Source organism: Glycine soja, chromosome 1, assembly GCF_004193775.1.
Source record: "Glycine soja cultivar W05 chromosome 1, ASM419377v2, whole genome shotgun sequence".
NCBI classification, from domain to species: Eukaryota; Viridiplantae; Streptophyta; class Magnoliopsida; order Fabales; family Fabaceae; genus Glycine; species Glycine soja.
The window spans coordinates 25,850,905-25,864,931 of NC_041002.1; the positions used below are offsets into that span (position 1 = coordinate 25,850,905).

The window sequence follows — 14,027 nt, forward strand, 5'->3', positions numbered from 1 at the left end:
ATATATTATCTTGGGTGTTCGAAATGTCCCTCACACAGAGACAATAAAATGGAGGCTCTAATCCTTTCTCCTTCTCTCTAATGCTTGGAAACCTGATGAGAATCCTAAAACTGCCCAAATACATGGACCTATGTCTAGGAGTAGGACTAAACAGTCACTGGATACCCTTCAACAAATGATAGCATACATACTTAACAAGGCCCGAGTGGTGAAGGATGAAGGCCTAGAGGCAGAGGTACTACCAAGACTATTAATTGTTGTTGAACGCCTAAACTAATTTGAATGCCCATGCCAAATATGTTCTTTTTTTATTTATAATTTTTTCGTTATAATTTTGGCCCAAATTGTTTGAAGGTCCATGTCTATTTCTATTTTTTCGTTCAGATACACTATATGTATGGATTTCGTTCTCAATAGAAGGACTTTTGGCATTGGATAAAATTTTATGAGAGCTTTTCTCTGGGTTCCTTGTGGAACCAATCTCAGACTTATCAAGGTAATCTTTGTGGCGTCTACCCTGACTTATCTTCCTTTACTAGAAGTGGCGTCATTCAAAACTCTATAACTTGTATCAAGCGATCTACTCCTAGTAAGGATCACATCATCTGATATCAGAGCTTCGGCTCTTGATACAAGTTCTATCATATCCAATTCTTTTTCTTTGTAATTTTTCCAGGTTCGTGTTTTGTTCTTGTTATGTTATTTGTGTTCTTGTTTGCATCTTGTTGTGTTCTTGTTCTTGTCACATTCTTGTTCTTGTTTCTTATTTCTTTCAAAATTTGTGTAAAAAAAATTGTTTGAACTCTGTTTCAAATTATGTTTGAGGACAATTTGGCTTACTAGAAGAATTTAGGGGTTGAGTGGGCTCTTGAATCTATGTGCTTATTTTCCTATTGAATGAATTGCCTAAATTATCCTAGAAAAATTTGAAAAGAAAGCATTATAAAAAAGAAGTTGCAGAAATTTTGAAAAAAAAAAAAGAAAAAAAAAAAGAAAGAAAGTGGATGTTTGATCTTTGAACACGAAATTGAGACAGTTAGAGGCATTCTTTCTTGCAAGAAAATCGTGGGACCGAATTCCATTGTTTGGGTTCTCCTATGAATTCTGAGCGTTTTGATATATAGTGGGCCTCAAATGGACAACCGTAGCAAAAGTTATGACCATTTGAAGTTTACATGTCATCTTCGTTAATTTTGTTCTCTTCTTCTCTGTGATTAAGTAGCTTCCTTGTTTCTTCTATTTGTTATCCAAATCAAATCTAATTTGTTATCCAATCAAATCTAATATGTTATCCAAATCAAATATAATTTGTTATCCAAATCAAATCTAATTTATTATCCAAATCAAATCTGTTACTCAATCTATGATAATTAGACTATCTTTCCTATTATATTACCTTGTATGTCTAATTTAATTCATCCAGGAACTTAAGAGGGAGTGAGTGGTAAAAGGAAAGAGTGAAAAAAAACATCATACAAAAGCCTATGTTGAGAGCATCAAACACGAGTGAACTACCATCAAAGAGAGAAACACGTGAGTAGAGTGTGGTGAGGTCCTGTAATCTTTGTTTAAACTACTGCATAATTGTTTGTTCCTTAGTCATGGTAGGAACTGGTGACGGTGGTGGTGAATATCATCAACTGGACGGATCTCAATGCTTATTACTGGGCATGATGACTACACAAATGCAACGTTTGTTGAACAGTAACAATGAAGAGCTCTACAGACGAATAGAAGGACTGGAGCACCAAATGAATCCAAATGCTGGGAGACCTTGTGGTGGGAACAGAAGGGTCAATGATGGACTAAACCGAATAGAGGGACAGGACAGAATTAAGTGACTAAAACTCAATGTACCCCCTTTCAAAGGCAGGAGTGACCCAGACGCCTACCTTGATTGGGAGATGAAGATTCAGCATGCATTCTCCTGCAATGATTATCCTGAAGAGCAGAAGGTGAAGTTAGCAGCAGCTAAATTCTCACACTATGCCCTTGTTTGGTGGAAGAAAAATCAAAGAGAGATGAAGAAAAATAAAGGGTGGGAGATAGATACATAGACTGAGATGAGAAGGGTTATGCGAAAGAGGTATGTTCCAACTAGCTATAGTAGAACCATGCGACAGAAACTCCAATGGTTGTCCTAGGGAAGTTTGACTATGGAGGAGTACTACAAGGAGATGGAGATGGCACTAGTGAGGGCCAACATTGAAGAGGACACCACAGTAGTGCATGATGGCTTCACCAACAAGATTTCTTTCCAACACCATGACTAGAAAATTATTCTTAAACCTCTATCCCCTAGAGAAGTGTGTGATGACCAAATTAGAATGAGAGAAAATAGAGAACAAGAGAAAGAAAATAATGAGGTACCACAAAGGAATAGGAAAAAGAAGAGTGATACACATGAGAGAAAATTTAATTGTTTTGCAAAGGCAAGTGAAGTGAGGAAAGTGTTACTTGCTCATGAACCACTTTATCTACTGTATTGCAAAGACAATAAAATTTCTATTGATAATTCTAATGAGTTAACTATTTCTGCTTCTCATAGTGTTGAACTCTTATTGTAGGAATTTAAAGATGTCTTTCCCAAGGAGATTCCTCATGGACTGCCACCTTCAAGAGGCATAGAACATCAAGTTGATCTCCTTCCAAGAGCTTCATTGCCTAACAGGCCAGCTTACAAAAGTAATCCCCAAGAGACTCAGCATAAGGATGCACAGGCCAAAGTTGAGTATGTGAAAAGATTGTATGACCAAGTGAAGGTGCAAATTACAAAGAATGAAAGTTATGCCATGGAGATTCCTCATGGACTGCCACCTTCAAGAGGCATAGAACATCAAGTTGATCTCCTTCTAGGAGCTTCATTGCGTAATAGGCTAGCTTACAAAAGCAATCCCTAAAAGACTCAACATAAGGATGCACAAGCCAAAGTTGAGTATGTGAAAAGATTGTATGACCAAGTGAAGGTGCAAATTGCAAAGAAGAATGAAAGCTATGCCAAGCAAGCCAACAAGAATAGGAAGGAAGTGGTACTTGAACCCAGTGATGATCCTGGACATTTGGGGGCAAATGCTTTCCAAGAAGGAAAGAATGATAAGAATCCTAAAACTGCTCAAATACAGGGACCTATGTCCAGGAGTAGGACCAAACAGTTAGTGGATACCCTTCAACAACTGGTAGCAGGCATACTTAACAAGGCCTAAGTGGAGAAGGATGAAGGCACATGTGGAGAAGGATGAAGGCCTAAGTGGAGAAGGACGAAGGCCCAAGTGGAGAAGGACGAAGTCCTAGAGGCAGAGGCACTACCAAGACTATTAATTGTTGTTGAAGACCCAGACTAATTTGAAGGCCCATGCCAAATATGTTCTTTTTTATTTATAATTTTTTTTCGTTATAATACACCATATGTATGGATTTCGTTCTCAATAGAAGGACTTTTGGCATTGGATAAAATTTTATGAGAGCTTCTCTCTGGGTTCCTTGTTGAACCAATCTCAGACTTATCAAGGTAATCCTTGTGGCGTCTACCCTGACTTATCTTCCTTCACTGGAAGTGGCATCATCCAAAACTCTATAACTTGTATCAAGCGATTCGCTCCTAGTAAAGATCACGTCAAAACCCTAGCAGAGAAACCAGAGGAAAACCTTGAGGAATCTTAGGGAATCATTAGAGACACCACTATCGCTACCGGAGTACACACTTGAGTTTGCTTAGAGATAAGGGACGAGTTTACCCGAGTACACACTTAAGCATGCCCAAATGTCATATCCTATCAGAGCATTGTGTTCTAGCGTCTTCTAGCATGAGGTTCTCCATAGCCATCCACCTAACCATCTGCTCTCACGAACACAAAGTTTGAGATCATCATAGAATCCAAACACAAACAACACATAGGGAGTGAGTTATCAAATTCCTAACTAATAGAGAGAAATAGGGCAACATGGATATATATATATATATATATATATATATATATATATATATATATATATATATATATTTGATGTATGCAAAGTCATAATGTGTTAGTGAGAAGGTGTGATGAGACATGTGTTGTGAACAACTATGGGATTAATGCGTTCCTCAATGTGATTATACATGTTATTGTGAATTGTAAAGTGATGACATTAAGTTGTGAGCTATGAACTGTACAATCACACAACTGTAAGACCCTTTAAGGGTGACGAGTTTTTGCGTGACGAGTATTGTGATGGGATCCACGGTGGGATCCGACGAGTTGAATCACTTTGAGGTGTGATGAGTTAAAATTATTTTGAGAACAATTGAGGAGTCGTGTGTTTTGTACAATTCATAGAAAGAGTCTATGTGCTAAAATATTTTTTGGTTTGGACTTGAATAAAGAAGGAGAGGCCCTAACAGACTCTTCGGAGTCTAGGCATTAGGGTAAATACACCCGGTTTGAGTGTTCCTTTAAGCTTGTGCCCATCCAACATGGTTGGAGCATTCTTGCAAAATAACTTGATCTTGACTGGTCTCCCTATGATTTTACCTAGTGAGAATGACCTGACTTACCAGTGTGTGGTCTGTCTTGTAATGTACTCCTGGGCACTCGATGAGGTTTTTTACTAACATGATACCACATTGCATATAAGATTGTGGCTTAGTATATTTGTTGCATAACGTTTGTGTATTGATCGATATTGATTGGTTGAGTGATATTGTGTTTTGATCCTTGAGTACGTGATTGATTGATGTATGAAAACATGTAGTGTTAAGATGTGATGTTACGCGATACATGGTGGAATGACGTGAACTATGTTTAAGTAAGTTGTATTTCATTTATATATATATATATATATATATATATATATATATATATATATATATATATATATATATATATATCCATGTTGTCCTATTTCTCTCTATTAGTTAGGAATTTGATAACTCACTCCCTATGTGTTGTTTGTGTTTGGATTCTATGATGATCTCAAACTTTGTGTTCGTGAGAGCAGATGGTTAGGTGGATGGTTATGGAGAACCTCATGCTAGAAGACGCTAGAACACAATGCTCTGATAGGATATGACATTTAGGCATGGGTTTTTGTATTAATTGTGTGATGTTCAAAACAATTTATTTTACTTTATTTTATTTTGTTGCTTAACTTAAGTTCTTTTGTAAACTTGGACGACGTTGTTTTGAGCCAGATATGTTTTTAATAAGTTTTATTTGATAATAGTGAAATGAATGTGACCCTTTTACCCAAGTGAATTTGTTTACGTAATATGAATAAAATTGATTTAATTAAATTCTGAATTTTGATATGTTTTTCTTAATTATATGTATGTTAGGGTAGAGGGTGGCACACTATTCTAGGGGACTCCTTGCAGTTGAGCTAGAAATGTTACAACTCCCATACCAAGTTAACTAATACTCATTTAGAAAGAAATAACAAATTTTCATTAATGTCAAGATCCTAAAACCTTTTTGGTATAGGTGATTGCTATTTACTAATACATGCAATTTGTATTCTTCTCGTAGGTAGTGTTTGGTTTAATGGAGTGAATTTGTGCTAAAAGTGACTTCAATTGAATTGAAGTTAAAGGGTGAGGTGAGGATGTTTAGTGGGTGTGAAAGGGAGATGAATGTTTAAAAAAATTGGTGAGACCATGTCTTTAAACTTTCGCCCCAAATAGAGATGAAATGGGATGAAAGGCGCTACTCACGAGGGACACAAGAGACCAATTTTTCACTTGGCAAAACTGACTCTCTCTATACCCTCATGATTGTCAGGTTGCCTGCATAATTATGATGTTAGCATAATCGATTATGTATTCATTGCATTGTTCAACTTTTGTCGAGTTAGTCTTAGGTTGGCTACCTAATTTTTAACTCATTGACAAGTGTACCAGTTTTATCACAAGTAGTAAAGATTAAAATGGAAGTCCAGGTGTCGAATCCACAAGGACTTTGGTTGTACTTTAGTGATGCAAGTCCAATTATTAAGCAATGAGAAAAAGTAGAAGAAGAAAAGATAAGGAATTAGAAATGAGAAAATTTAAAGGCAAAGAAAAAGATAATAAAAAATAAATAATAATTGAAATGAAAAAAGATGAAATCAGGATGTGATAATGTTGGGGCCTAACATGCCAAAACTACTTATAATGTAATGTAAAAGATTTTTATGAAATCCCTGTTTTTACCATATCTACTAAGACACTCAACCCTAATCCCTCACAATGAAGAACTTAATTTATCTATTCTCTCTCCCAAATCCTTTTGCAAAGATTGAATAGTAAATTGCATAAAGCATGGAGATGTATGCAGAGGCAAAACAAAGTAACTTTATCCTTAGCAATTAATTGTTTAGATGTCATTTCCTAGTTCTTTAGAAATTATCATTTCCCAATGTATAACCCTTAAAATTGATGCATGGATGATCAGACCATACAATAAAGATGAAAAGCAGAAAATAAGCAATAGAAACAGAAATTGCATTGAATAGATAATAAGAACAGTTACATTACAAGGGTGTTGGCCTGCTAGGCTCCCAACAATGGAGGTGTAGCCTCTCATAGTCATAAGAGGCTTTACACTTCAGGGGCTAATGTGGATGGAAGAAAGGGCTGGATGACTAATAGAAAGAAAGAGATGAATGGCTAATGAAGGAGGATTTCCCTTAAGGGATAGGCTTAGACTTTGGATAGCTCTGAGACTCGGTGTATCTTTTCCTTCTACTTCCTACTCCTTTTATAGACCTAAGGTAGCTTACTTTTCACGTTGACTTTGCACTAAGCGTGCCTTTGGACTTCGTTGTGGGCTTTCTACGCACTAAGCCTGAAGTGTGCGCTGAGCGAGCTGTCCAATTCTTTCAACTTTTCTTCAAGGCTTTTTCTTCCCGTTTTTGCATCAATTTTCTTCTAAAACACTTGAAATCTTCTTCTTTTGACTTCTACTTATCAAAAATTGCAAAGATGTTAATTTCTTCATTATTTCATTAAAAATCATAGTAAAGTGAAGAAATTGCAATCATTATTAGCCAAAATTGACTATCAAATTAACTCAGATTTCACAGTTATCACTAATCAATTATATATGCTTATAGTATAGTCGATTAGGCGGTCATTAATTCTCAATTTGCTTTTTGGTGGCCTCAGATCAACTTACATGATTATACAATTTACGTAATCGACTAACATCGTTCAATTAGTTAAAAATGAAAAACTAATTATGTCGTGCCTTAATGGGGTAAAATGGACATTTGCTCCATCTCTATTTTATTTACTTTTTCCTTTTATTAGTTACCTACAATTTTAATTTATATCTTCCATCTCTTCTACACTCTCTTTCATCTCACTCAAACAACTTCACTTTTCACTCTCTTTCCACCCTCTTTCATCTCTTTTCATCATTTTTCATTCCTCATACTTTCATCTTTTTTCATCGTTCATCTCTTTCTCTATATGTGTGAAAGTATTCACATCAGAGGCTAGTTGATTACATATTAGTGATATTACAAGCTACATATAGGTGATTCTATGGACGGTAAATATCAAATTTGTTTTAATGCCACCAACAATTATGATTCTATCACAGGGAGAGAAGCACTCTTTGTATGTTACTAATGTGATTATATAATATTCACTTTAATTACTTTTAACTATGGAATTTTTTATTACTCGGGGTAAAGATGGTGAAAGATTTGCAATTCCTCAATCAAAGAATTTGTTGCAAGGTATGATCAAAGACATAGAGCAAGTTGAAATGGAATTTTACTTATTTTGTTGTTAAATGATGATGATGATTGTACTACTAGCATATGAGAGAAATGATTTTGTTTTGTTTGGATAATGCATATTCAATATACTATTAGCTAGTTGTTTTTTTAACATATTTTTTTGGAGTATTTTGAGTTTTGTTAGTGGCAAGGGTTTTTGTTCATTAATTTTCAGAAGCTAGTAGTTGTGATTTGTAAATTCATTAGTTTTACAGGTGGTTTACTTTGCTCATCACATTCCCACACCATTGGTTTTTGTGGACATCCTGAAATATTTGTGCTGTGTAGGAATAATATTATACTGATTATTATCTAAAAGTTGATACTATATAAATTATTTGTAGTATTTTTGTGTGCTTAGTTTTATCTTAAAGCTTTTTTTAATCAGATATCTTGAAACCTTCAAATCACATTCTTTCATTCATTTAGGTTATCGGATACCATTTTCAATTCCAACTTTCAAGCCACCATGTTGTTCAAATGGAAGTATTTCAATTTGCGTAGATCTACAGTTTTTATAATTAAGATTCTTCTAGCACCTACATTTTTTTACTTCTGTTTCGTCTAACATTTTATATATTTGTCAGTTATAGACATTGTCATAATAATAATAATAATAATAATAATAATAATAATAATAATAATATAGCTTAGTAGATAGTAAGGAATTCTTAAACAATGAAGCCAGTACTTGCACGTTAAGCCCACATTTACAAATATTTATAACTAAAAAAAGGAGAATTAACCATATAATGTAGCTTATTTTTATAGTACACTATTAACTAATAAAGATTTTAGTTTTATTAGTTTTTTTATAATAAAATTAGGTATAATTAATGATTTAAGGAATGGCCAAGACACGTGTATTGTCGTTGTAGTTCATATTGATTAACATACTGGTATGCATCAGTAAAAACTTAAATCATATAGAGTACTTATTGAATTTTTTTTTTCAAAGTTTGGTAGGAAGTCCTTGAAATTGACTAAGATGACTGTAATTTTCTAACAATATCCATTTTGTTAACATTAGTTAACTCATGTTAATCGTTTTCGGTTTTCCCAAAAGGCTGAAATTTTAAAGTTAAAGCTTTTCTTTATAGAAAATATTTTTCATTAAGGACACAATCTTTGTTGCCTTTACTATTTCTCTTCCCCATCATCAAACTTGAAGTATTTTTTAGTTGGCTTAATCCATTACTGGCCTCTGGAGACCCTTCATATTTCCCTGCACAAATACAAACAAAACATACAGTTATTATTCTATAAATATGTACATCTAAAATGATATTTAAACATTACATATCTGACATATAACAGAGTTGTCTTAATATATATTCTTTTACGATCCCTTCGGGGTAGTCGACCTCTTGAAGATAAGCAAGTCTATAATGACTTGTTAATGATCTTGTCATCGTGGTATTCACATTAACCACGGGACAACCAATTCATACTGTCAGTACCCTCGTTGAATATATTCATATCGCATTAACAACTTACTCATAGTTGAACTTGTAAAGCTTGTTCTCCTGCCAGTAGTTCCTCTTTTCCTCAATTGCAATGTATGCCTCCTCAAATTTAAATATTCCTCGTCATTAATACTCTTCCTTTGCACTTCTTGGCATAAAGCCTTTTTCATATATCTCTTTGGAACTTCTAGTGTCCCACCTAAAAGTAGACTTTCTTAAAGAGTTATACCCACCAACAAATTAGAACTCCAATTCCTGTAAAAGTAAAGAGAAGTTACCCAATGATAGAAACCAATATAAACATTACTAAGTTTGTCTTGGAAAACACATGCTGAAAGCATAAACTCAATGAATTACAATCTACTACATTAGTATATGGGCGTCTAGATCCAAAATTCTGGCCAAGATGCATGTACAACAAGGCTGGCACAAAAACATAGAAGGAATTTTATTGATGATTAAGAACAGAAACCATTAAGAATAGTGTCAATTTATCAAGTGTAATGCAGGAAAGATGTTAACATATATCATATCATTATGTCAACATGATTTGTCATATCAGAATTTAAACACTGAAGCCACTGCAAAGAAAACAAGTTTGGTTGAAACTTGAAAGTACCAAAGCTAATCATATTGCAAATGAATAATAATTCATATCTTTTTGATGATGGTTGTCAAACTAGCAAGTGAACTTGTAGTACAAGTTTGAAATTTTAGTTAGGCAAATCGAGTTCACTCACTCTCAAACTTGTTTCTTGGTAGAAACAGTGGACTCATTGAAACTCACTCAAACATGCACAGAACAGAAATGCAAGTTAAACACCAAGTCAACCAGTAAGCTATGACTTATGATAATTAAACTCTATTCTGCACCCAATTTCCGAAAACAACCGTGTTTTAGTTGCCTCCTTCCACCCACCATTTCCACTTCAAGGAAAACACAAAACACAATGAAACCCTCAACACTTGTGCCACAACATGCAATCCAATCAAAGATTTCAACAGTTTGCTCACGAAACCAGTAACACAATCAAAGCATTTTATGCATATTGTGACCCAACAAATCATGGTAATGATTCTAGAAGGCGCAAATTGTTGTATTGAAATCCAGGTCATGACTCTTGAACCCCAAATGCAGGATCAAACCTTTTCTATTCTGTGTTTAAAGTTTCAAATATAACCAAGTTTTGTACGTGTTCTAGTTCTACTCGGCTTCCATGTGTGCTCTGTTTTTGTTGATTTACTGCTTTGCTCAAGCTCTATGGTATAATGTTGTGTTTTATGTATTTTCCCAACTGACATTATATTATGCTTGTTTTATTGGGATGGACTAATTAAGGGCAGCTCTGAATATGTTTTCTTGTCCCCATTGCTTGCGTTCTTATGATTTTGGTATTAATGATTTTATTTATTCTTTTCATTTCACGATAGAAAGAGTGACCTGAGAGTATAAGGACTAAGGTTTTGTTGATTTGGAAAACTTACTAGAAGAACACAATTTTTCATTTTGTTGGAGTTTCTAGAAGCTCCATAAACAAGAAGGTTGCATAGACTCTTCTGTTAGACAACCTATGTTCTGACAGAGGAAACAGGTATAAGCCACACAAAATACAATGAGAATATAATAATAACTGCAAAATATGACTATCCAAACATTTTAAACACATGATGTGAAAGATGACTAACATACGTAAATACTCATAGGATTTCCAAAAGTTTCAAATGTCAAAATTATTGAGACTTTTTAAGTAAGACACCTTGTTTAGCCATAATTTTCTTTTCCATAACCAATTAGAAGATCAATTGCATAAAATAAGAGAATGGAAAGGAATGCATACATTATATTTGACTTATTAGAAGACAAAGAAACTTTTTTTGGTCTGTGAAAATGTGATTCCAGAAGTGTACATGAGCTTTTTAGGTTTTAAGATAATCCATGGTGGCTTGCGGTTTTGTAATGGTGGTGTGTTGTCATGTTGTGTGATGTGTGGTTGGAGATGACTCTCTTATGCTGAAGAGTGTGTATGTGTGCGTGCGTGCTTCCTAATTACAACGAGGGAGTGAAAAAGTGGTGAGGTAAGGTGAGTGAGATAGAACAACAAGCGTGGCCTGTTGTGTACTTTGTGACGACCAAAACAAGCAAAAGGAGGACACGCAAGTGCAAACATAAGAAAAATATAAGGATTCCTTCCTATAATAACTGAAATTTACTCCCAAAAATAACTGAAATTTGGCACTTATCAAAAGATACTATAGTCATTTAAGTTTCTTCAATTACTGGAAAGGGGTATAAGATAGCATGAATGGATGATACTTGTTATTAGGAAACTAACAAGTTACTCTTCCATATCAATTAATTTGTCATCTCAATCAAAGCACACACCAACTTGATGCAAAAAAGCGCATGAAGCAAATTCAAGGCTGCATATAGGACTCATTTATTGCATAAAATGTTCAATTTATTTCCTATTGTAGTGTGTTACCTCACTCAACAAAAAACAAAATATAGTAGCTTAAGAGCAATGAATGTTAGGACAGGACAAAAAAGAAAAGTCATATTGTTCAGACATTTTTCATATTTTCCTATCATTAGAGTTACAATAGACTACCACCCTATTATCTTGTCTCTATTATTTAATAGCAATATTTTCTTTCCTATACATAGAAAACTCTTAAAACATATACCATCATGTTTGTGAACACCCAATTATGTATAATTTTTTTTACCAAAGTAAACATAATTTGCCCATGTCACTATGTCAGTATCACAAGCATATTAATGTCACAAGAAAAATCAATTGAAATTTTTTATATTTGAACCTGAGTTAACTAATCATAGTAACATGGTAGTATTAGACTTCAATAACTTAACAGCGTTAAAGTTAAACTTGAACACACAAATCACTCTTAATAGAAGATTATACAACTCATAAACATGGGGAAGGAATTAGATACGAATCCGTAAATGAGATAAGTATTATAAATCTCTGTTAGTTCTTAATAACACCAACATTTTTATTATATATATATATATATATATATATATATATATATATATATATATATATATATATATATAAGTTGTAGTGTGAACATTTTCAAGGTTTTATCTTTATCCTATAGAAAGCAAACCATATCGCACCGAAGCAGATGCCCCAGACACAACAAAAGCGGGTCGTGGTGGATGACGACGGGTCACGACCAAAGTAACAGAGGGAGCAACAGCAGAAATAGATGGAGCAATGAGGTGTTGTGTTTGACGAATGAGAAGGAGAAACAGAGAAATTACACAAACTCCCTCTAGAGCCGATGGCTAGACCACCTGCGACGAGTGTGAAGAAGAAACAATGAGCAAAAGAAGTAGAGAAGAAGCATGGCTATCCAAACTAGGTCTTCAATTTGCGTACAAGCATAGCGTCCTTTTCCTTTCCCTCCCTCTTTGCATTCCTATTTTTAATTTCAATTTTTTCTTCTATTTTTATTTATTATTATTAATTAATTTAAATAATAAAATGATATATTTAAAGCCAACTAAGTGGGTGGCTAATGGGAGTATAACACTTATCAGGTGTTTTTTTTATCTTTTTTCAAATATTATACTAGTTTATATTTTTATTGTCTATTAAAGTTTAAATTATATTGACCAAAAAACTTTGATAACTAGTGATTTACATATTATTTTAAAGACTTATACATTTTAATAATTTATGCATTAATAGTGAGAAAAAAAATATACTATCATTTAATCATAATTGTCATGATTTATGATTAGTTAAAGTTTTTAGAGTTTGATGATCACACATTGATAGTGTAAAATAAATTTACACTATTATTCAATCAAAAATCATTTGTGTGACTTTTAAGATATTTTGTTACAAAAACTCAACAAATTTACCTTACATGGTGATAGTTTGTGATTGAATGACACTATAAATTGAAATTATAAAAATAGATTATTTATTTCATTCAACCCCTTTGTTGTAATTAGAAATAAAAATAAATGATGAAGGGCACTATGGTGAAGACCAGGAGCATTGAAGTGTTGAATACAACTATCTATTAGAACTAAAGGTTTTGTTTATGAAAGATATTCTATAATGCCTTTTGTCTACTTTTAATACTTATAAATATAATGATACACAACATTTTTTGAAATCAAATTGTCCAATATTATTTTTTTCTCAATTTTATACAAAACTAATTAAGTTTAACAATGTTCTATAATCTAAGTAGCATAACTTTAATTTTAAACCAAGTCAACATTTATAAATCTATAATTTTTTAAATATTATTTATTGATTGAGTATATATTTTAATTTATTATTTTTTATATATAAAACATTCATGGAAAAAAATGTAAAAGAAATGTATGATCATTATTTTTGTTTTCTTACATCATATTTTAAGAGCGAGAAATCACTCACAACATTATTATGATTGTACCTACATGGGGATAGACATGTAACTTTCATTTTTTCTTGCGTCGTCTGGAAAGGTTTCTTCCTTCATAATATAATACTCAGCAATCTGGACGACGGAATAACTGCAAAAGGCACTCCAACGCCTAAGTAAGGTATTGGTCAAGGGCAATAAACGAGGATAATAAATAATAATCAACAGTGTCTTACCTCGATATTCATGTAGCTATTTATACATACCTTAGTGAACCTTGGACTTATGGGCCCTTTCCCATTGTTACTTTTCTAGGTAATGTTTCTCTAAGTATCATTAAGGAGTCGAACTCTTCCCTAATGATTGTTGTTAAGTTTTAACCAAGATGGTTTTACCTTTAAGTAGACAATAAAGGGTGAGGCAAAGGTA

General features: G+C 33.4%; 1 long non-coding RNA gene across 1 annotated transcript; it reads right to left on the reverse strand.

Moving 5' to 3' along the window:
* Positions 1-8,680: 8,680 nt before the first annotated feature.
* Positions 8,681-12,620, reverse strand: LOC114404892. The gene is made up of 3 exons (XR_003665154.1): positions 12,349-12,620; positions 9,238-9,461; positions 8,681-8,965 (listed from the first exon to the last, which is right to left on the reverse strand). It is a non-coding gene; the product is annotated as an uncharacterized LOC114404892 (long non-coding RNA).
* Positions 12,621-14,027: the final 1,407 nt, after the last annotated feature.